At 42.4% G+C, this 24,236-nt stretch overlaps 1 protein-coding gene and 1 long non-coding RNA gene across 4 annotated transcripts in view; one reads left to right on the top strand and one right to left on the bottom strand.

Annotated features, from left to right (window-relative positions):
* nhsl2 (NHS-like 2) overlaps positions 1-24,236 on the bottom strand; it is a 303,937-nt gene that overhangs the window by 95,420 nt on the left and 184,281 nt on the right. The window lies entirely within an intron of this gene.
* Positions 1,495-11,237, top strand: LOC138740475 (uncharacterized). The gene is made up of 2 exons (XR_011342932.1): positions 1,495-1,610; positions 9,149-11,237. It is a non-coding gene; the product is annotated as an uncharacterized lncRNA (long non-coding RNA).

Genomic DNA, 24,236 nt, shown 5'->3' with positions numbered 1-24,236 from the left:
GGAGAGCCATAAAGTGGAAAGGGGATCCATGGATTGAGTTTTTGCATTTTCTATGCCAGAATCTGCATGGCCAGTGATTCATTCCCTTTCAGGGGTATTCCCGTGTACTCTTTCCATTGGATTTATAATGAGCTTTCAAATCGGAGACCAATTTGCTTTTCTTTTGCGGACAGCAGTTCTCTTCCCCTATATCACTTTGAAGGTCAGTCAACTTCTCTTGAATTTCTGTGTCAATGTAGGTGGTTTATTCCTCAAATGGATCTAATATTTATGTCGCACACAAAAATACATCATCATTATGTCACATTCTTTTCCCATTTGGACCTGGCAACATGGCTTTCCCTTTAAGACTCGCCCCACTTGGCCTCTGACCCCCTCCCATTCACATTTGACGCATTTACACAGGTAGGCGAAATGTTTGAAAGGCAAGTTATACCTGGCTCAAAAGCCTCTGTATAAAAAGGGCTTATGTCACTGAGAACATTTAGCTGAAAATTTCTCTGTCAACACACACAGGTAACTTATTCATTAAGATACAGAGCAATGAGAATTCAATTATGAGGAGAGATTCTGTAGCATTTCCTGGAGTTAAGAAGATTGAGAAGTAATTTCTCATTTATATTTAGAATTATCAAATAACATAATACCGTTTCTATGGAGAAACTATTTCCTCTGCTAAGGTAATGATGAACACGGCGATCAAATAAAATTAAGGATGAGTTATTTCAGATTTAAATCAGGAAAATGTTGACAAACAGCAGATAATAGAGATCTGGAACTTTCTTCTCCAACAGGCTGTTGACTCTGGATGATTTCGCCAATTGAATTGGTGGATGGGGTCAGAGGGAGGTTAGTACAGAGTAATCTTTCATCTTGGGAGTCTGAATCACTGAAGAGTTGCGGAATTCAGTCCTGAACTGTTGTTTATTGTCTATATTAATGACCTGGATGACAATGTAGTTAGAAGAGTAACTTTGCAGGTGATAACAACACAGGTGGTTTAGTGCCCTCCATAAAATTTGGGATGGAAAAAATTGTTTCCCTTCATTTGCCCCTGTCCTCCACGGTTTTAAATTTGTAATCAAGAAAATCATGTAATTAAAGTGCACATTTTAGATTTTAATCAAGGTTATTTGTGTACATTTTGATTTGACCATGTAGAAATTATAGCACTTTTTATACACAGTTCTCCCATTTCAAGGCACCATGTTTGGGACATTTGGCTTCACAGATGTTTGTGAGTACTCAGGTATGTTCAATTGCTGCATTGGTGCAGATATAAGAGAGTTAGGCTTGGTTCTAAACCTTTGGTCACATTTGGAGTCTGTAGTTGCCATTTTTTAAACACGAGGACCAGAGTTGTGCCAATGAAAGTCAAAGGAGCCATTATGAGGTTGAAAAACAGGAAGAAACATTGCCTAAACCTTAGGATTACCAAACTCAACTGCTTGAATCATCATTAAGAAGAAAGACCGTACTGGTGAGCTCAGTAATCGCAAAGAGACTGGAAGGCCAAGGAAGACATCCACTGCTGATGACAGAGAATTCTCATCATAATGAAGAAAAATTCCGAAATGCCTGTCTGACAGATCAGAAGCACTCTCCAGGAGGTAGGTGTGATGTGTTAATGACTATTGTATGACTTCATGAACAGAAATACAGAGCAATACACTGCAAGTTGCAAACCACTAATTATCCACAGAAAAAGGATGGCCAGATTACAGTTTGACAAGAAGTATTTAAAAGAGCCTGCAGAATTCTCGAAAAGGTCTTGTGGACAGATAAGACCAAAATTGACCTGGCAAGAGCAAAGTGTGGAGGCGTAAAGGAACTGTCCAAGATCCAAAGCATACCACCTCATCTGTAAAACATGGTGGTGGGGGTGTTATGGCCTGGGCTTGTATGGCCACTCATCTTCAGTAATGATGTAACTGCTGATGGCAGTAGCAAAATGAATTCTAAGGTGTATAGAGACATCATATCTGCACAAGTTTGAGGGCACTTCATCCTATAGTAAGGCAATGATTCCAACATACTGCTAAAGCAACAAAAGAATTTTTCAAAGCTAAAAACTGGAAAATTCTTGAATGGCCAAGTCAGTCACCTAAATCCAACTGAACATGACTTTCATAAGCTGAAGAGAGAACCTAAGGGGAAAAGCCCCCGCAACAAGCAGAAGCTGAAGATAGCTGCTGTAGAGGCCTGGCAGAGTGTCATCAGAGAAGATACACAGCAACTGAAGATGTTTGTGAATCACAGACTGCCCAAATATTATGGGGTCCTGAAAGAAGGGGAGTATGTATAAAAAAAGTGCTGCAGTTTCTACATGGTCAACCTTACAGGGGCATATAAAATCATGAGGAGTATGGATAAGGTGAATGATCATAGTCTTTACCACAGGGCTGGGGAATCCAAAACTAGTGTTTAAAACATAGGGTTTAAAGTGAAAGCAGAAACATTTAAAAGGAACCTGCAAAGCACCTTCTTCACACAGAGGACAGCAGGTATAAGGAATGAGCTGCCAGAGGAAGCTGTAGAGGCAGGTACAAATGTGACATTTGGACAGGTACTTCAATGAGAACAATTTAGAGGGATTTGGGCCAAATGCAGGCAAAAGGAACTAGCTCAATGAGAGCACCTTGTCAGCACGAATAAGTTGGGCAGGAGGGTGTGTCCACGTTGTACAGTTCTATGACTCCATTACTCTTAAGCTTTGAAGACTAGTTTTGTTTTTTAGGTAAGGGGGAGCCAGAGACAATTGAAAAATATTGATCACCACAACCTAATCAGTGGTCTTAGGTTTATTGAGGAGTCGATTGCCACTCCTTGTTCCTATCTAAACACAGGTATGGATTGAGAATGGGGATCTACAGACTCACACAACCATAGGAGACCAAGAGCCAGCTAAATCCTCAATTCACATAAGCACAAATTCACCATTTAGATGCCCACAACTTTATTACTTGAGCTCACTCTCCTCTAAAGTGTGGATTATGCTCTACATCAGCCAGTGATTGAGCAGCAAATCATTTGCATAGAATTCACCAGTGACCCTGGGCTGCTCTTAATATAAACAGCGGGTTGTGGTTTGGCAGATGAGAAACTTCAAAATAAGCAACCTGCCCAGTACTGCAATTTTCAAAGAATTGTTGAGAAGTGAATGACCCATCCACTCATAAGATTGCTATTTTAACAATTGACTTTATCCAACTGAAGGGAACTGTTTCTCCAGGACTGGGGGAATTGTAACTGAAATGATCACATACACAAGGTCAGCGCTGTTAGAAATTGGAGCTGCAATGTGTACAAAAGCCCAACAAACTTGCTCTGTAACACACTCATAGCTCCCTCTCCCATGATAAATCAGCCTGATAAAACATTATGCCCTACCAATCACTGTCCCAGAACAGTAGCACCCACCTCAATCTTGTAACCAGCATTCAGCACTCTTCCCTGACCTTCAGCAATTAGACACCCCAAAGTCCCCAGATTGCCCCCCACCACAGAGATAGAACAACTCCCTGAACCCTATCATTCAACTCTGCTTTTATTGACGGCTACTGATCTTTAGCACAAAACACATCCCAGTTTCATATACAAGACCAGGTGAAATTCAGTAATCTTAAAGACTACATTTCATACAAAATGCATCTGACCAATGACAAACATCTGAGATGTAACTGGAAGATGCAGCAAACAAAAGAAATAAAAAACAACATTCATTACAAATATTTCCCTCAATGAAGATCCAAAAGTCAGACATTTCTCTGGAGCAATGAAACATTTACAAACAAAATTTCTTAAAACTGTAATCTCCCCAATGAAAGGTTTTGTGAGTCAATGCGCAAATTGTTCCCAGAGAAAAAGGTTCAGATTCCCCTCAGAACATTTAGGATGATCTAGGAGTTTAACATAAATGCAATTTTTGGTTATAAAATATATAAAGTTATAGAGTTAAATATATTTCTTAGCAAGCTATTTTGTGGGATTGGTTTCAGGGGTTCAAAGACCACACATTTGCATTTTAAAAACACACACAGAGATTATTTCAAGATGGCAGCTGACATAATCTCAGAGACAGAAGTCTGCTGTGACGACAGTTGGAGCAGAGAGATAAAAGATTTTATGATGTTTCTTGAGATACTGAGAACAATGGACTATTTACTTAAGCATTTGCCTGGCCAATCCTAGACTACTCGAAAGCAGGAGAGAAACATCAAACAAAGACAATTACTTTGATTTTAAGTTTGAGAAGACAAAGATTAAATTATGCTTTTTAGCATAAAGATGTTAAAAAGGTTCAGAAAGACTTCAAATAAGTTTTGATCTCATACCATGTGACATGAAAGATCAGTATGGAATATATTATTGAAATCAGACATTTTTGGATCAGTTGAAGAAGAGAAGGCCGTCCTGTATTGACAGGATTGGAAAAGCAGCCATTAATTCCTTTAAAAGAGAATTTAAAGGAACTGTCTGTGTTCTCCATAATAAAAGGAGGAACATCAAAAATGGCATTTTAAAAGAAATAGCCACTCCGAATGCCTCTAAGAAAAGAGAGCAGCTTCATGAAAAAACAGTCACTCTTGATTAAGAAAGGAATCATTGTGGAAAACAGTCCATAACTCTTAAGCAAGGTAAGAGGGAGTTTGCAAAATTACTGTATGAAGAAACATTGCTCTGAAAACAACTCTACAAATAACGTTGTGAGTTTTAGAGGTCTGAAGACATGATGTTTTAAAATGCTTCATAATTACTTTCTGAACTGAAATTTAAATCTCTTCAAGTTCAACAAAGGAGTTTGATGCTGAAATTTAAAATGGACTTTTCAGAATTAGGCCTAAACTGTAATAGTTTGGGATTTAATCACATACATATATACATTTGCGCATTGTGGGGTTTAAGATAGAGTTACACAAGAAATGTTGTTATTAATAGTTTAATAAAAACCGCTCAGTCCAAGATTCCGCCCTGCTCCCCAAACAGCCCCCAAGGCTAGAGCTGGATGAGGTCCTCACCCAGGATGAGACATATAAGGCAATCGAACAACTGAAAAGTGGCAAAGCAGCAGGTATGGATGGAACCCCCCAGAGATCTGGAAGTCTGGCGGCAAAACTCTGCATGTCAAACTGCATGAGTTTTTCAAGCTTTGTTGGGACCAAGGAAAACTGCCTCAGGACCTTCGTGATGCCACCATCATCATCCTGTACAAAAACAAAGGCGAGAAATCAGACTGCTCAAACTACAGGGGAATCACGCTGCTCTCCATTGCAGGCAAAATCTTCGCTAGGATTCTCCTAAATAGAATAATACCTAGTGTCGCCGAGAATATTCTCCCAGAATCACAGTGCAGCTTTCGCGCAAACAGAGGAACTACTGACATGGTCTTTGCCCTCAGACAGCTCCAAGAAAAGTGCAGAGAACAAAACAGAGGACTCTACATCACTTTTGTTGACCTCACCAAAGCCTTCGACACCGTGAGCAGGAAAGTGCTTTGGCAAATACTAGAGCGCATCGGATGCCCCCCAAAGTTCCTCAACATGGTTATCCAACTGCACGAAAACCAACAAGGTCGGGTCAGATACAGCAATGAGCTCTCTGAACCCTTCTCCATTAACAATGGCGTGAAGCAAGGCTGCATTCTCGCACCAACCCTCTTTTCAATCTTCTTCAGCATGATGCTGAACCAAGCCATGAAAGACCTCAACAATGAAGACGTTGTTTACATCCGGTACCGCACGGATGGCAGTCTCTTCAATCTGTGGCGCCTGCAAACTCACACCAAGACACAAGAGCAACTTGTCCGTGAACTACTCTTTGCAGACGATGCCGCTTTAGTTGCCCATTCAGAGCCAGCTCTTCAGCGCTTGACGTCCTGTTTTGCGGAAACTGCCAAAATGTTTGGCCTGGAAGTCAGCCTGAAGAAAACTGAGGTCCTCCATCAGCCAGCTCCCCACCATGACTACCAGCCCCCCCACATCTCCATCGGGCACACAAAACTCAAAACGGTCAACCAGTTTACCTATCTTGGCTGCACCATTTCATCGGATGCAAGGATCGACAACGAGATAGACAACAGACTCGCCAAGGCAAATAGCACCTTTGGAAGACTACACAAAAGAATCTGGAAAAACAACCAACTGAAAAATCTCACAAAGATTAGCGTATACAGAGCCGTTGTCATACCCACACTCCTGTTCGGCTCCGAATCATGTGTCCTCTACCGGCATCACCTACGGCTCCTAGAACGCTTCCACCAGCGTTGTCTCCGCTCCATCCTCAACATCCATTGGAGCGCTTTCATCCCTAACGTCGAAGTACTCGAGATGGCAGAGGTCGACAGCATCGAGTCCACGCTGCTGAAGATCCAGCTGCGCTGGGTGGGTCACGTCTCCAGAATGGAGGACCATCGCCTTCCCAAAATCGTGTTATATGGCGAGCTCTCCACTAGCCACCGTGACAGAGGTGCACCAAAGAAAAGGTACAAGGACTGCCTAAAGAAATCTCTTGGTGCCTGCCACATTGACCACCGCCAGTGGGCTGATATCGCCTCAAACCGTGCATCTTGGCGCCTCACAGTTCGGCGGGCAGCAACCTCCTTTGAAGAAGACCGCAGAGCCCACCTCACTGACAAAAGAGGAAAATCCCAACACCCAACCCCAACCAACCAATTTTCCCCTGCAACCGCTGCAACCGTGTCTGCCTGTCCCGCATCGGACTTGTCAGCCACAAACGAGCCTGCAGCTGACGTGGACATTTACCCCCTCCATAAATCTTCGTCCGCGAAGCCAAGCCAAAGAAGAATAAAAACTATTTTTTGAATTTACCATTGACTGGTAAATTTTCCATTGCTGCTCCTTTGTTACTACTAATAAGATTTTATTAGTTTGTAACAGGATTTATAACTGTTCATATCAAACCAAAGCATTTGTTGGTTTGCACATTTTTGCAATAACTTCAAATCTCCTATAATTCTTTTTCAAATGTACTGTAACAATAAGGGTTGTGCTCTAAAAGTTGACAAGACACCCTCAGGCAATTCTGTTTTGTACAAATGATATAACCAAAATGCACTACAGCAGGGCAACATTTATAAAGCAGATTTATGAATGTGCAGGAAAAGTTGTATATACAAAATGTTCAGCAGGGTGGTGAAAAGAAAATGGTGGTGGAGTGACACTACTGATTGAAGTGCTGGAGAAAATGGTTGTCCTGGCATGATCAAAGACAGAATCAACGTGCTGCAAATTATGAAACAACAGTTACAATTACATGACTGAGACAATCCTGCAGCTCACCAGCCAGTGGCAAGGACACAAAGCAAATTTGGTGGGAAATTATCTTAATTTCATGCATATAACATGCACATTATATATATTTTTTACAAAACAGGTACCCCCCCCCCCACCCCGTATTATATGTGTGTGCACTTTATACAAGAATGTTTATATGTTGAAACAATGCACACAATTTATAGCAGGCAGGGGAAAGTAGTAGCGGGAATGAAACAACACGCACAATTTACAGATGAATGTGGGAACCGGGTACATACAAAATTGAAAAATTCAAAATTTTGATCTTGGCAGTCTCGGGAATATCTCTTTGGCCTGAGTGCCATGGTATTCCTAGAAACAGAATATTCTAGCTAGGGCACAGCACCTTAGCAATGTTAATTGCCCAGACCCATCGCCTGAGGGAAGAGATGAACATATCAAAATACCTCTGAGACAACATTAAGATGATTGTCAGTTTAATCATCCTCATTACACCAAATCAAACCATAAATCTCTCAATTGCACACTTTTAACAAGATAAGGTTTCTTTTAAAGAAAAGCTTTTTAAATCATGACAGAATTAAAATCCTGCTCAACTCTGAAGCCTGTCTTCAAACTATTTAATTGATTCCTTCTATCCTTGCAAATAACCACTGCATCTCTTTCCTCCTGATCCTCTCCAAAGCTTGTTAACGTGTTGCAGCAGGATATTTTTCTTTTTTTCTTTGGCTTGACTTCACGGACGAAGATTTATGGAGGGGGTAAAAGTCCACGTCAGCTGCAGGCTCGTTTGTGGCTGACATGTCCGATGCGGGACAGGCAGACATGGTTGCAGCGGTTTCAGGGGAAAATTGGTTGGTTGGGGTTGGGTGTTGGGTTTTTCCTCCTTTGTCTTTTGTCAGTGAGGTGGGCTCTGCGGTCTTCTTCAAGGAGGTTGCTGCCTGCCGAACTGTGAGGTGCCAGGATACACGGTTTGAGGCGAGATCAGCCCACTGGCGGTGGTCAAAGTGGCAAGCACCAAGAGATTTCTTTAGGCAGTCCTTGTATCTCTTCTTTGGTGCACCTCTGTCTCTGTGGCCAGTGGAGAGCTCGCCATATAACACGATCTTGGGAAGGCGATGGTCCTCCATTCTGGAGACGTGACCCACCCAGTGCAGCTGGATCTTCAGCAGCGTGGACTCGATGCTGTCGGCCTCTGCCATCTCGAGTACTTCGATGTTAGGGATGAAGGCGCTCCAATGAATGTTGAGGATGGAGCGGAGACAACGCTGGTGGAAGTGTTCTAGGAGCCATAGGTGATGCCGGTAGAGGACCCATGATTCGAAGCCGAACAGGAGTGTGGGTATGACAATGGCTCTGTATACGCTTATCTTTGTGAGGTTTTTCAGTTGGTTGTTTTTCCAGACTCTTTTGTGTAGTCTTCCAAAGGCGCTATTTGCCTTGGCGAGTCTGTTGTCTATTATCTACATAATAAATGACCAATTGACACCTCTGGGGGAAGTTCAATTAGTTGTAAATCATGGGAGATTAACTGTGGCAGATAGTGGGTCTATGGAATGTGTTTTGACTCCTGTTCCAAGTAAATGCAAATTGCTCGTTAGTTGGAATATAAATACTACACCCATGTGGGGTGTGTGGGGTGGGGGGTAGGTGTGTGTGCACACGCGATATACAAAAATATTTTTACTTTAAGATTTTTCACACGTTATATGCGTTTGCACTTTATATGAGTGAAAATATGGTAAACTGACATGCAAAAACAAATGTGTAATGCTAATAGGCGATCAACCATCCAAACATAGCAAGGAATAGTAATAACGTAATTTAAAGAGAAGGAGTACTCAGAATAACTTTAACGATCTGTATCATTTCAGCCCATCGTGGATGATGTCTTTACTTAATTCTGGGAAATGAGCCAGGATAATTGGAAAAAGAGGGAACATCAAGGAAGCAGTGATCATTTTTAATATTTTTTAAAAAAGGTTAAGATCCTACTTAGCCTCCAAGCGGCCTTTTATGGATAGTAGTCGCTACATTTTAGTCAACAGAAAATAGCCGCATCTATGACAGAACTGCATGGATGCCTTAAATCTTGGAGTTTTGGATTGAATGGACATTGTTGGAACATTTGGACCATTTCCCTCTTCGATTTGGAGTAATATTAAAAGCAATATGGCAACCATGTTGGAAATGCCGAACGCAGGCTGCTGACAGCAATCTGCCTCCATCAGTCTGAGCATCGGCCACAGAGGGGTCCAAGGCTTCTCACCCCAGAGGAGAATGACCGGTATACATGCTGGTAGAGTCATTTGCTGAGAATCACTGCAATATTATTGACTGCCGCCGCAGTGGAACCCAGCTCGTTGGTTGACAGCAGTGCATCACAGCCATCAAAAGCAGTAGGCTTACATTTGTGGATTCCTTCTGTGTATTTGTTGCAAGTTTGAACGTGCTGCTGCTGCCGGTCCATTGGGGACTCTTGATTTTGGGCTTGTATTGTGCATGCTTGGTGCTCGAGCTAAGGCACAATGTATCACAGACTTGCGGGTCAAAGATCTCAAATCACAAGTGAAGCAGTAGAACCTAGATACAAGAGTCAAAAGTGTTCTTCATTGCAAGGCTGAAACGGGCAATAGAAGAAGAGGAGGCTTCCATTGAAGGGAATGAAGACCCCGTAAAACCACTGCAGAAGACATTGACTGAATTTAAAGTCAGCAACTTGGAAATGGTTGAAGGGGTGTCAAAAAAAAAATGGTGAAGAGGCTGAAAATGCAAAGGATGTGCCATTCAAACTGGACAAAGAGTCAAAGATTAAGGCAACATCTGACCTGCAGGATTACACACAACCACACATTCATGTCAAAGCTGCATGTACCCCTAGCCTACTCTTTAGGATATCAACAAGTAGCTTTATTGTTCTTATTTTACAGGCTTTTTCCATACATTTGAAAAGAAACAAAAAAAGACCCTTAAACTGTTAGTTAAAGCAAGACGATAGAGTTTCTGCGATCCAAGTTTACTTTTTATATTTTTATGCTAATAAATTTATGAGCTCTGAAGGAGGTGTCAAATAAGAAAACATTAAAATCCACAGTCAGAGATGCATATCCACGATGGCAAATTAAATAATTGTGATGCAAGGTCAATAACTTGGTCAACATCCTGACATTCAAAGACCTATCACTGGTGCTTTAGTAACGAAACATGACTATGACCAGTTATCTAATTGATTTCCACACCATTCACTCACAGGATGTTACTGCAGACAAAATTAGACCAAATTGTCCCAGGTGTGACTGTAGTTGATCAGTCTTGTCTGCCAAGGCTTCAGATTACAGGGCCTGACGAGAACTCCTCTAAGTGAAGATAAGACATAATTCCTTTGACATTCCAGCCTCCTCGTCAGAAAACTCTCTGATCTCCCTTTACTTTCTGCTCTCAGCGCCACTCGACCTACTGTCGCCCACCCTTCTGGGTGAAGCGCCATCACAAACACTGCTTCAGACCAAGTAGTTCTGGAGATGCCAACATTGCCAGCTCCGGCAGATGCCCAACATTTGTGGGGACGATGAATTATATCCACCAGATTTTCTAGAGCAATTAAGAGACTCAACAATGCAAGAGTGAGACAAGGAAGCATCCCAGATAGGATGGAAATACCCTAAAGCAGCAGTCACAGTACACCACTATTGAGACATTATAATCTGAAGGTAGAGGCAACTTTCCAATGTGATGCATATCTGTCTGGAATTAATGCATGACTATGCATCTGTAACAGATTATTCTACAATATGAAGTAGGGTCACAAAGGTGTCGGAATGTCTTTGTTTTTAATTTGATTTCCAAAATGATTAATGGCATGAATCTAATATTGAAATGATCAAAACTGGTAATAATGGCTTTGTCATCTAAGGAAGTCAGTTGGCTATTCAACATGTGTTACAATACAAGGTTGTACTCAAAGCACAATGTCTAAGTTTGGACAATATTTCTATAACTGATGCATCTTTAACACAAAGTTTGCCAAGTTATTTTTTTTTAAATTTCAACACAAAACCTTTGTGCTGAAAGGCATTGGCAAGGCTAAGGTTGATCTTTGTAACTTACAATGACTATACTCACTGTTAGGCAGTTACTACAGTCATTTTATTGAAGCGATATGACTTACTTCAACTAAAAGAGCAATATTTTGAAAGAACAAATAAAATTTGCTAGATTTGGAATACCAGATAATGAACTACAAGTTACAGCTATAAAATGCTGCTACATTTGAGGACCCCTTACCCGAAGATCCGAAAAATGAAAAGCGCCAACATGACATCACAAGTGGAAAAAAAATTCACCACCTGATTTGCCCACGTGGGCTCTGACACTCTGTTGGTGCCAGTTTGGTAACAACCGAGCTCTGTGGTACTAAACAAATTCTTTGCTTCTAGCCAGGAAAATGCCAAATGGAGCTGGATCTGTCTTTAGCATTGGCTACAGCTGGAGTCAGCGACTCCATTCTCCACATCGAGTGTGGTGCCATTCACGTCAAAGAAGTTGCCTCAGGCTCCCGGGCAGGAGCGGGAACCTCGGGCTCCTGAGCAGGTAGCCAAGGTGATAGGGAGGTGTCAGGGGCTGGCATCAGCAATGGGGTGGTCTTCTTTTGTAAGCATTTTGTTTTGGTAAGTACTAAACATTATTTCATGCGAATTTTCCACTTGAGGCTTCATGTCGGTGCCCATAAAAGCCGCCGTTATCCGTTGTTGCTGTTTAATAGCTGATGCTACTTAGTCCCATTGTTCCAAAATCTGAAAGAATCCCAAAAACTGAAAAACGTCTGGTCCCAAGCATTTCGGAGACAGAGTACTCAACTTGTATCAGTAGTTTAAGTTTAGTCATTTCTATAAAATTACTGTAATAATCACCTACAATAAGAATGGCCATATAAATAACAAAGATTGATTCAAACCTCACACACAGCCAACACAACTGGAGATAATGACACTTGATATCAACACTTTTATATTAACAATCAAATTATGGCACTGGGAACCAAAGATGTATCATAGCATAGCAGACTATTTCTCCCATCAATTCCATGTCAGTTCCCTGAATCACAATTCAGTCAGTCCAATTCCTCATAACCCTGCAAATCATCTTTGCAATCCCTTTTGAAGGCACTGATTAATTGCATTTCCAAAACCCTTACAAGCAGTGAAGACCATTACCTAGATACTCTCTTAGACAATAAATTTAAACAGAACATTTTACTGAGTGCATATATCCCACTCTAGTATGGGGACAGTAATACCCGAGTGCAAGGCCCTGCAAAAGTTAGTGGACATCACAGGCAAAACCCTCTCCACCATCCAGAACATCTATAGGGAATGCTGCTGTCAGAAGGAGCAATCATCAAGGATCCAAACCATCCAGCACACGTACTGTACTCGCTGCTACCATCAGGAAAGAGGTATCGGTGCCACAAGTCTCTTGCCACCAGGTTCAAGAACAGCTGCTACCCCTCCACCATCAGACTTCTTAACAACAAACTCAATCAGAGACTCATTTAAGGACTCTTACTTGTACACTTTATTGAATTTCTCTCTCTGCATTGCACGGTTTGTTTACATCTATTTATTTATTTATTTCTATGTAAGTTAAGTCGTTTTTTTTTGTACTACCAACAGTGGTAATTCTGCCTCACCCAAATGAAAAAGAATCTCAGGGTTGTATACAGTGTCATGTATGTACCGACAATAAATCTGAAATCTGAATCTGCAATCTGAATAGCACAAACCCAAAATTCTTTTTTCTGCAGATCAGAATGTCTAATACCTGTAACTGCAAATGGTACGCAAAAAAATTAAACCAAATAAATAAATGTAAACAAATTGACTTTGCAAATAGAGAAATATAAAAATTCATTAATAAATAATGAGAAAAGTACAAGCCCTTAAATGAGTCTTTGAATGAGTCCGTTGTTGAGGAGGCTGATGGTTGAGGGGTAGCAACTATTCCTGAACCAAGTGGTGAGAGTCCTGTGGCACCCATACCTCCTTACTGATGGCAGCAGCGTAAACGGAGTGTGTGCCGAATGGTGTGGATCCTTGATGATTGCTGCTGCTCTCCAAAGGCAGATGTTCTTGATGGTGGGGATAGTTTTGCATATGATGTATTGAGCTACGTCCACTACCTTTTGCAGGGGTTTTTGCTCAGGGGTAATCCCCTTAGTACCTTTGTCCAAAATGTTGGACAAAAATATTTATATCACTTACTATGGGGACAAATTCCCTCTATTCACTAACTAGTTCTACTGAAGATTCTCATATGCTGATCAGAATTAGAGATTCACCTGAGACTGAGGAATGCAGTAAAATGCAGTCTCCCAGTACTTCATGGAACCCTTCACAGACTTCAAAGCCCAGGTACAAGAACTAGTGGATCACACGAATCAAATGCCTATCGCAAACCATAATCCTGCAAGGCAGAGTCACCCCCCAGTGAAATTGAAATACATGTGTTTTTATTGTGTCTGTTAGGATTATGTGTTGCTTTGGGTAAAAAGTGACATTTTTAACACAAAAAATGATGCAGGGGCTCACTATGTCGTGGTCCATAAGGTAATGCGAATAGGCTTTGTTTGTTAGCATTGTTCCAGAGAATCATAAAATAGAGTGAAGCATGCAAGTCTATAGATGTGGTGATTGGGGTAAATGCTGGAGAAACTCAGCAGGTCAGACAGTGTACTTTAGACATAACCAACATTTTCAGGCCTGAGCCATTCATGAAGGTATGAGTAAAATATAGGCAGATGCCGTAAATAAGACGGTATGGGGTAGAGCAGGGGTTCTCAACCTTTTTCTTTCCACTCACATACCACTTTAAGTATTCCCTATGCCATTGGTGCCATTGATGCTGTAGTAAGGGATTGGTTGAGGTGGTATGTGGGTGGAAAGAGAAGGTTTGAAAACCATTGTTTTAATCATACCTAATTGACTCGTTATGTGCACAGTTTCATAACTCCAGAGGAAATGGGCCAATGACAATTTTTCTCAAGTGAAATATTTCAGTAACAATTGGTTCTAGAGCAGTGATTCTCAGCCTTCCCTTCCCACTCACATACCACCTTAAGCAATCCCCTTACTAATCACAGAGCACTTATGACACAAGGATTACTTAAAGTGGTACGTGAGTGGAAAGAAATATGTTGAGAACCACGGAGGTAGAGGCAGGGCGATAAACACAGGCCCACAGGCAAGAAGAAGGGAAGGCACAAGAGAAAACGGGGAAGGGGGGGTAGGGAATGGAGAGAGAAGGAATTGGAGAACTGGAGGAAAGGAGACAGAGAGGTAGGGTGAGTATGGGGAGTGATCCAGCAGAAACCGGTCGATGTTAATGCCAGACAAAATAAGAGGTGTTGCTCATCCAATTTACTGGTGGCCCTCATTTGGCACGAGGCCATGCACAGGCATATCAGCATGAAAGTGGGATGCAGAATTGAAATAGTTGGCCACTAGGAGATCCCTGCCATTGATACAGACAGAGCGAAGGCACTCAGCAAAATGATTTCCCAGTCTGCATCCAGTCCCTCTGACATAGAGAAGGCCACAAGGGGAGCATGGGATGCTGTAGATGACCCCCACAGATTCACAAGTGTTGCTTCACCTGGACGGACTGTTAGGGGCCCTGAAAGGTGGTGTGGGCATAAGTATGGCACTTCTTGCCATCACAGGGAAAGGTGCCAAGGGAACAATTAGATTTTCAGATTTATTATCAGACTATGTACACGGCATCACATACGCATGATCATAATTCTTTTTTCCTACAGGCTTATAGGCAGTGCAAAAAAAGTGACTCAACATACACAAGTAAACAAATAAAGAAATGTAAACAAACTTTGCAAAACAGAGAAAAGAAAAATCAGTCATATGCAAAATGGTGAGGGGAGGGGTTGAGAGAGAAGCCTCTGCCTTCCATAGGCACTGCTCCCTCCATGACTCCCTCGTCCTATTAGGAGGTAACAGCATTTCCTGTTATCGTTAATGTCCCTTCAATCATTCTGAAGGAAAAATACAAAAGCACAAGAGAGAATTTTTCTGGCAATTAGGAGCTAGGCATCCTTCAGGTTGTTTCATGCATTATTTCATACAGTATTTCATGCATGTTACAGAATTTTGGCTTGCATTTTGAAATAAGGTATTGATTAGTTTTTCTCTAACTTGAATGTCAGAATATTGAAAATTTTAATTTTTAAATTGATCAATAATAGGGATTCAGACAAAGTCAAAGAGAAAACAATGCTTATTCCACAAACATCCCTTTTTGCATCAACACTAATCCAAGAGCAGTTTAGGATCAGAGAAGGTGGAAATGGTTTGGTTAGAGCTTTTATTTTGAGTCATAGAGCATGAAAACAGGCCCTTCAGTCCGACCTACCCACGCTGATCAAAATGCCTCACTCACAACACTCGTCCCACCTGCCAGCGTTAGACCCATATCCTCTACAGAGCAATTCTTCTGAAAAGTTACAACAGTACCTGCCTCAACCACCTCTTCTGGCAGCCCATTTGTGTTTCAAAAGTAACCGATCAGGTTCCTATTAAACCTCTCCCTCCTCCCTTTAACCCTGGCCTCTGGTTACTGATTCTGCAGTCTGGGCAAAATCCACTGCGTTCATCCGATCTACTCATGATTTTGAACACCTCTATGAGTCACCCCTCATCCTCCTGTAATCTGAGGAATAAAGCCCTTGTCTGCTCCCTCAAGCTCAACCCCTTGAGTTCCAGAAGCAGCTTCGCAAATCATTTCTACCCGCTCTGCAACTTGACAATATCGTTCCCAGAGCAGTGGGACCAAAATTGAAAAAAAATTACTCCAAATGGGCCTTCTGAAACAAACATTTTTTAAAAAAATGATCTATTACATGATGTGGATAAATTATGCTATCCTTTTCAGAAGTAGATGCTGTGAAAATGCAAGCCATAATCAGGAAAGGGCCACTGTGTCACTTTTCCAGAACATGACAAAAAGCTGCTCCAAATAGTTTTTTGGATCCAATTACATCTCAGCACAATTTTGAAGATCAGACCATAACTGCATGCCAAATTGCAATATAATCTGTGACAACGCCACACCAGATCCATGCAAGAGACCACTTCCTGCCCACATGAGGAATGATTCAGATAAGAATGTAAGTTATCGTAGCAAGTAAGTTATAAATTCTCTCTGAATAAAACTTGAAATGATCCCAGATTATATCGTTGGCTTGTCATTCCAATTTTGCCACCTTCAAAGTCAAAGTTCAAATTTTATTTTAAGAGTGCAGATACCCACAATATATGTCCGAGTTCCATTCTGACCAACCAGTCATATCTTGCAATGGACACAAGTCAGAAATTCACTGTATCCGTTTTATTGTTTGTCCATTGGGAGCGGGGCAGTGGGAGCGGGGTGGGAGCTGGTGGAGGGCTGTCAGGACAGAGCTGGGTGGTGAATCTGTGTGGGAGCTGGTGGTGGGCTGCCATGAGGGAGCGGGGCGGCGGGATTGGTGTGGGGGCTGTCGGGAGGGAGCAGGGTAGTGAGATAGGTGTGGCGACTGACAGCAAGACACCGGGTGAGAGCGGGGCAGTGCAACCAGTGCGGGGATAGACAGCAGACCACCGGGAGAGTCTCCCGACAGTCCGCCACCAGCCTCCCACACTGATTCCACCACCCCACTCCCCATAACAGCCCACCACCAGCCCTCAATGATAGATGGCGGTAATATTAATTTATACAGTTTTTGTTTTTCGGTTGTACGTACGCATGGTCATAAGTCGGGGAGAGGCTGTACAAACAACCCTGATATTCTTTCTCCTGCAGGCCAGGCAAGATTCCTACTTATCGATAGCTGTAAACTGTACTCAAGAAAAAAATTCATATATAAAAGAAAAAAATAGAAACAAAGAAAAAATGAAAACTGTGCAATACAGGAAAAATAAATAACGTGCAAAGTAAAAATCTTTAAATGAGTCTCTAACGGAGTCTGTTGTTGAGGAGTCTGATGGTGGGGGAGTAGCAGCTGTTCTGTGGTGGTGCGAGTTCTGTGGCACCTAGATCTCTTTCCCGATGGCTGCAGTGAGAATAGAGAATGTCCTGGGTGGTGTGGATCCTTGATGATTGTTGCTGCTCTCCAACAGCAATGTTCCATGTAGATTTTATTGATAGTAGGGAGAGTTTTGCTTGTGATGACCTGGGCTGTGTTAATGACCTTTGGCAGGGCTTTCCGGTCAGACGTATTAGTGTCCTCGTACCAGGCCACGAGATCCACCCCACATTTGTAGAAGTGTTTGATATCATACCAAACCCCCGCAAACTCCTGAGGAAGTAGAGGCACGGACATGTTTTCTTCATGATGACATTTGAATGTTGGATCTAGGAAATTTCCTTTGAGATAGTGACTCCCACCCTAATGATCACTGGATTGAACACCTCTAATATATACAATCAGCTCCTTGGTTTTGGTGATATTGTGCGAGGTTGTACTATTCAATCTCCCACCTGTAATACTGACTTATCGCCCCCTATGGTGTTACCATTAGCAAATTTGTAAATCATGTCATCTTCTGTAAAATATCCCAATCATTCATTACTTCATGTGAAACACACTTAATTGTCTTTCCTCAATATACACTGATTCCATGATATTCACAGTGGAATGAAAATTGCATTCAGCACCTGTGCTCTTGTCAAAGGTCAATCTCAGATCACTTCTTCTGGTTTAAGCACCACCTCATTTTTTGGTTTTCTAATTTTCTGTGTCTTCCTCCTGAGGGAATCAACTCTTGCTGAGTTTCCAAGATGCTCCGGAACCCGTACGGGACTCCGAATTCTCTTCTTTCACCCTTATAGCCGCCACCTCCAGCACATCATCCTTTATCATAGCCATAGCTGCATCTACATCTTCCCAACCCTTCCCAGCTTCCACCTGACTTCCTGGTCCCTCCCCCTCCACCACTCCGTGACATTTTCCCATGCAATCGCAGGAGGTGCAACTCGTGAACTTACACTGACCCCTCACCATCATGCAGGGACCTCAGCAGCCCTTCCAGATGAAGTAAAGAATAATGTGAGACTCCTCCAACGTGTCCATCCTCATCTTTCTTCACTACCAGGGTATGGACCAATGTAAAACTTGATAAACAACTCCTCACATTCTGCCTGGGCAGTCTCCAACACAATGAATTTCCCAACATCAGGTATCCCCATACCTCCTGTATCCCCATCTTTCTCTCCTTCCTAACCAGCTCATAACCTCCTATTTTGTTCCTTACGCCCTGATCATCATTTTCACCCCACACTCCCCTCCTGGGTCCATCAACTTACTACCCATCCCTTCACTTCTTCCTTATGGTTCCCATTATCATCTTTCTTACTCCAGCACTGTTGGTCTGTCCATTATTCTTCAACAGTTGTCTCCATCTTCACCTTCCATCTCACTGTATCTGTCCTCTTTTCCTGGTCTCTCTTTTTCCCCAACCCTTTTCTCTTTCTGTTTGTCTGCCATCCATTCTTACCCAACTCCACCCCCATCCCAATATGGTTCATTCCGTCCATCACCCGTCCTCAGGTCCATCAACCACCTGTTGGCCCCAATCTTGATAATTCCCCTCACCTCTTTATACTCGCCATCTTCCCTCTCCAAATTCAATTTTGACCTTGACCTGAAATATCAACTTTCCATTTTCTGCCACAGATGCCGACTGAACAGGTGAGTCCCTTCAGCAACCTTTTGATTGGTACCCTAGCAAGCTGACATTTTTTCCCAAAATCTCAACCACATAGTTATTTTTTTTTCACGATTCCAGTTCAGTAACGATTTGGACATGGGCAGCATCACAGCCTAATTTAATGAACAACAGATCCAGACTTTCTCTCTAAGTTATCACAAATCAGATAGCCAAAGGTGGAAATTAGTAATGACTCAGTTTTCCTCCTCTCCTTTTCTAACCCAAGAACCAGAGTTAGTTGGAGCTGGATTGGGTTAATATTAATTTGAACTCTGCATCTTGCGGTTTGCAGTCCAGTTTCACATGAGTGCAGCAGGTTCTCCACACCCATACACTGCTCACCCTCGAACACAAAGCCATCTGCTGTTTTGTATCCAATGTTCCTACTCATGTTTAAAGCACTGCAACAATCTGCTACCTTGTATGTTGAACCTTGACAGATTAATGGAGATTTCTTATGAATTAATGGAAACCCACCAATACTGTAAACTCAGTCATCAGGTACACCTTAAATTCCAAAAATAAAATCACTGAAGAGAAAGTTATGCCACCACATATGTAATTCCAGGACTCCCCAGATCACTTCAAAGCCTATCAAATTTTTACCATCATTGTTGAATTGCAAGAAATGTGCTAATTGATGATGTTAGGTAAGGGAGGCAGAGGGACCACACATCTGTTGGCATTGATGGATAGAGGTGGAGAGGACGAATACCTTCAAGTTGCTGGGAATCCATATTTCAGCACGTCTCTCTTGGAACCAGCACATGGTGGCAACCATAAAGAAAGCACACAAAGGCCCTTACTTTCAAAGGAATCTGAGGAGATTTGGCAGGCCATCAAATACTGTCAAACATCAAGGGGTGCACTGTGGGAATTTGACTACCCAAGCTGTTGAAGATAGAAAACATAGCTGGGCCCATCACAGGCTCCGACCTCCCATCCATTGAATGCATCTACACGCGGTATGGCCTCAAGAAGACAGGCAACATCATGAAAGACTTCCATCACCCTGGTCACAACCCTTTCTCACTGCTATCTTCGGGTAGAAGGTAGAGAAGACTGAAGACCAACACCTTTAGCCTCGAGAACAGTTTCTTTAGAGCAGCTATCAGGCTCTTGAACCTCTCCTCATTATACCAGTCAGGGACTGCTCTGACACCACAAAAGGACCATCTGCACCATAGCTGGACATTTTTTGCACCAGCAAAAATGTGAATATATTTTTAAATTTCTTTTTAATTCAACCAAGTCTACTGTTGTTTTACATTTGTTTTTGCAGTGATTTTTAACTTGTCCAGCTGCAGCAAGAAAGAATGTTTCCACATATGTACAGTGACAATATTAAATTTAATTTAGACATACAGCACGGTAACAGGCCACTTTGGCCCATGAGTCTGTGCTACCCTATTTACACCCCATTAAACAACAACTCCCCCGGTACGTTTTTGAATGATGGAAGGAAACTGAAGCTTCTGCAGAAAACCCACACAGACATGGGGAAAACATACAAGCTCCTTATATGCTCATTATCATTATTATGTGGTGGCCAATTTACACCAACAAGATTATTTTCTTCTCAAGTTTGAACCAATTGGATTTCGGCACATTTTCAATGCAGAAATCATACATTAAAGCCAATTGTTGCCTCATTTTAGACATTTACACCCATTTCCTGCTTCTGTCCCACCCAATGGAAAAATTGACTGGGTCCTTCTGACATGATTCACCATAAAAAAAATTTCATTTTCTCCACACATTTTCCCACGTGTGCCTGATGCTGCCAATTTCAGCTCATTTTATAGTTACAGCATTTTCATTACAAAAGAAAATAAATCAAAAGGACACATCTCACAACCTTTGTAATTATCCGTGAAAAAGACGCACCAATGTGCCTGGTTTCTGAGGTGTCGGAGGAAACTTGGCATGTTTTCCAATACACTATCAAAATTGCACAGATTGAGATAGAGCAGAAGTGCTGCCACGGACTGCAGGGAGCAAAGATGCAGTGCTCCTACAGGGTCCAGCCGCCCAGTTGACTGCTGTCAGCTCCGTACGGGCTTTGAGTGGCCCATTGAGGGAGCTGATGGTGGTTTTAGTCAAATTCCCACTACCATGGGTCTGCACCCAAGATGCGGTGCCTATTAATCGGCAGCAGCTACAAGGGGCTGCAGAGTCCAGGGAAGCGGAGGACTGGAGCAGGGCAGCAGAGGGTGGTCAGATTATGCCCAGTCTGAGAAGCCGACGAGATCACCTGCGGGGACAGTGACCACGGCGGCAGACCAGTGAGGGGGCTCTGCGGCTGAGGGACCACTGCATGCAGCAGGTTGCTGGCGACTCGAGGAGAGAAACCCATTGAAGCCATTGGCTGCTGTCAGGAGACTTGGGCTGGGCTGCGGACTGCTGGAGACTGGTTCAAACTGGCTGGAGGGGTACCAGGTATTGGAGCCGGGATGCAAGGAGCTGCTGAGGGCACTGGAGGGCTCATGACCATGTCGGAGGTACGAATCTGGAATTAGGGTTGCCAATGGTTTGGACTGGACTCCGTGTGGCTGGGTGGGGGGGGGCTACAAAAGTGCTGGAGGCTGGGGGACTCTTTGCTTTTCTCTCTCTGACTAAGTCTAACTGCAAGTCTGATTGTAAGAGGCACTTAAGCAATTCCTGCCAGTGGAGAATCTGTCTGCCTTGCAACAGGCAAAAATAAATTTCAAGTAATATAACATTGTTTTATTACTATGATAATAAATTGAATCTTGAATCTAGGAGAGTATACTTGCTGGCCACATCATGGCCTGGTTTGGTAATTCATGTGCCCAAAAACACAGAAGGAAGCCAACATAACCAAGTCCATCACAGGCTCTGACTGCCCATCCACTGAGACGTCTGTTACGAGTTCAGTGAACCCCATATACCTGCACCAATACACCAAAGCAATGGTTCGTTAAACAAAATTAGTTTAATTCTGAGTATAGAACAAGATCAACACCAAGTTATTTACACAATCCCTCCCCCCAACCTAATCTAAGTGCAAGTGCGTGTAATGTGTTTTCAAGAAAGTCCTTTTCACTGGCCAATCTTCCACTGTCCATGTTTCCAAGGCTCCAGTTTCCAGTCATCTTCAATTGTGTGCACAGAATCAAACAGTCAGTCCATTCAAGCAATCTTCAGTGCTTTACTTAGAATTGCCAGGCAGGAAAGTTGTGGAGAGTTACGGAGAGATAGTTGTTGTTTGTTGGACATTCCACACAGGAGTGCCTTCTGGAAGAAACGTCTTCTTTCCAGGTTCTTCTCACAGAGTTCTTCTCCTCTTTGCCACACCAGGAAGACAAGCCACCACTCCCGACCTCCACTGGAAGTGCACCAGGCCACCATACAAGAACTCTTCCAGTCTTGAAAAAGAGGGAGCCTCTTCAGCAGGCTCCTCTTCTGTCCATCCTTTCCACAGACTCCTTCTGTTAACAGCCTCTCTCTCTCTTTCTCTACCCTTCCCCTCCTGATGTTCCAGGCACTGTTATTTTTTTGGTTTGTTTCAGTTTGCAAATGTTGCAATTTCCAGGCTTTACAAAAAAACACACATGGCCCCAACTCTCTGCAACTGTTTCAGTCTCTGGGGTGTGCTTGCACATGTTGCTAAAGCCCAGAACCTTCTGTTTGCACCTGCCCTCAGACTTTGCAAGGCTGTGTCTGTGAAATGCATACAACCTAACAGCTAACCCAATTCTAATCCATTGGGTCACACATCTTTGTGAGGTGTTGCCTCAAAAAGGTAGCCAACATTATAAAAGACCCCCATTGCCCTGCTAATAACCTCTTTTCAATGCTACTTTTGAGAAGAATGCTACTTTTGACAACTAACTGAAGTCCAGCATCTCTAATTCAGGAACAGATTTCTTTCCTTTCCCCCAACCCCCCTTCCCACCAATGGCTCACTGGAGCTTGAACCTCCCCTCACTAATCATAATCTAGAGTCAGAAAGCACAGAGATCTGCCTGCACTATTGAAATCCCACTTTTAACTATTGCACTACCATAATAGCAAATATTATTTATCTTACATTTATTATCTCATTCCATACGGTAAATTAATGTCTGCTGTTGGAGTTGTACTTGTTTGGTGTTAGCAAGCATTTTGGGCATATGTATATTGCCCTTTTGTGTATGATAATAGCCTCATTACGAGATCATTGCAACTAACTCCAAAATGTAGTGTGTGCTCCAATGAAAGTTAAGTCCAAAGTATCACTGAAAGATGTAAAAGGAAATCATCACCTCCCTTTTTAAAGACACAACTTGTGTGGCAGCAGGCTGTAAAGCAGGGGTGTCAAACTCAAATTCACAGAGGGCCAAAATTAAAAACTTGGACTAAGTCGTGGGCCAAACTAAATATTTATTGAAAATTTTTAACAACATCTGCATGTTTTCTCTTCTTTCAACATATGCAATGTTAAACTTTTTCTTATTAAAATAAATGTTTAATAATAGTTTTGGTTAAACTCATTCCAGAAGAAGCATTAACAAATGAGAAATAAAATATTCAATAAATAATATTTCTCTATAGCCTTTAAGCTCCTTTTAAATGTATTTTTTTTCACAAGCCAACAAGTCAAGAAAATAACAACTTGCTTCAATGGAAATCCAATCTTTCAACTATGAACAGTCCAAAGTTAACCAAATAAAATATTAATCAAAGCTTCGCTTGCTACACTGTGATTTACTCTGATGCACCTGGGTCTAAACCAGATACTTGGCATCTCTTCTTAGATGCAAGTTCATCAAACTCTGGGGTCAGAGTTTGCCTCCCACCTGTCTTGAAAGGTCCTGTTTTCTGTCTTTCGTTTGGCCATTTTTCGTAAGGGGTTTAAAACATGTGAGTTAGGCGACAGGTCGCAGATGCTAATGAAAGTAAACAGAGGAGGTGGGGGCGATTAGCGGGCTGACGCCAACGCATTTGCAAACTGGGATTTGTAGTATTAGCTGTGCATGCGCTATACTGGCGGGGCAGCCAGCGGGCCAGCTCTAATACATATTTGATATGATCTTGCGGGCCAAATATAATTATATCACGGGCCAAATTTGGCCCGCGGGCCTAAGTTTGACATGTGTGCTGTAAAGATTGGGGTTATGTGAACCGTTTACTGCTGCCCACAGACCCTCAGATGGTGCTGCAGATGACAAAGCTAAGCCCGACACCATCATGGGGGGAAAGAAAA

The sequence above is a fragment of the Narcine bancroftii genome, chromosome 8 (genome assembly GCF_036971445.1).
Source record: "Narcine bancroftii isolate sNarBan1 chromosome 8, sNarBan1.hap1, whole genome shotgun sequence".
In the NCBI taxonomy this organism is placed as follows: Eukaryota; Metazoa; Chordata; class Chondrichthyes; order Torpediniformes; family Narcinidae; genus Narcine; species Narcine bancroftii.
Note: the sequence above shows the minus strand (reverse complement) of the source record. Positions and strands in the feature narration are given on the sequence as shown.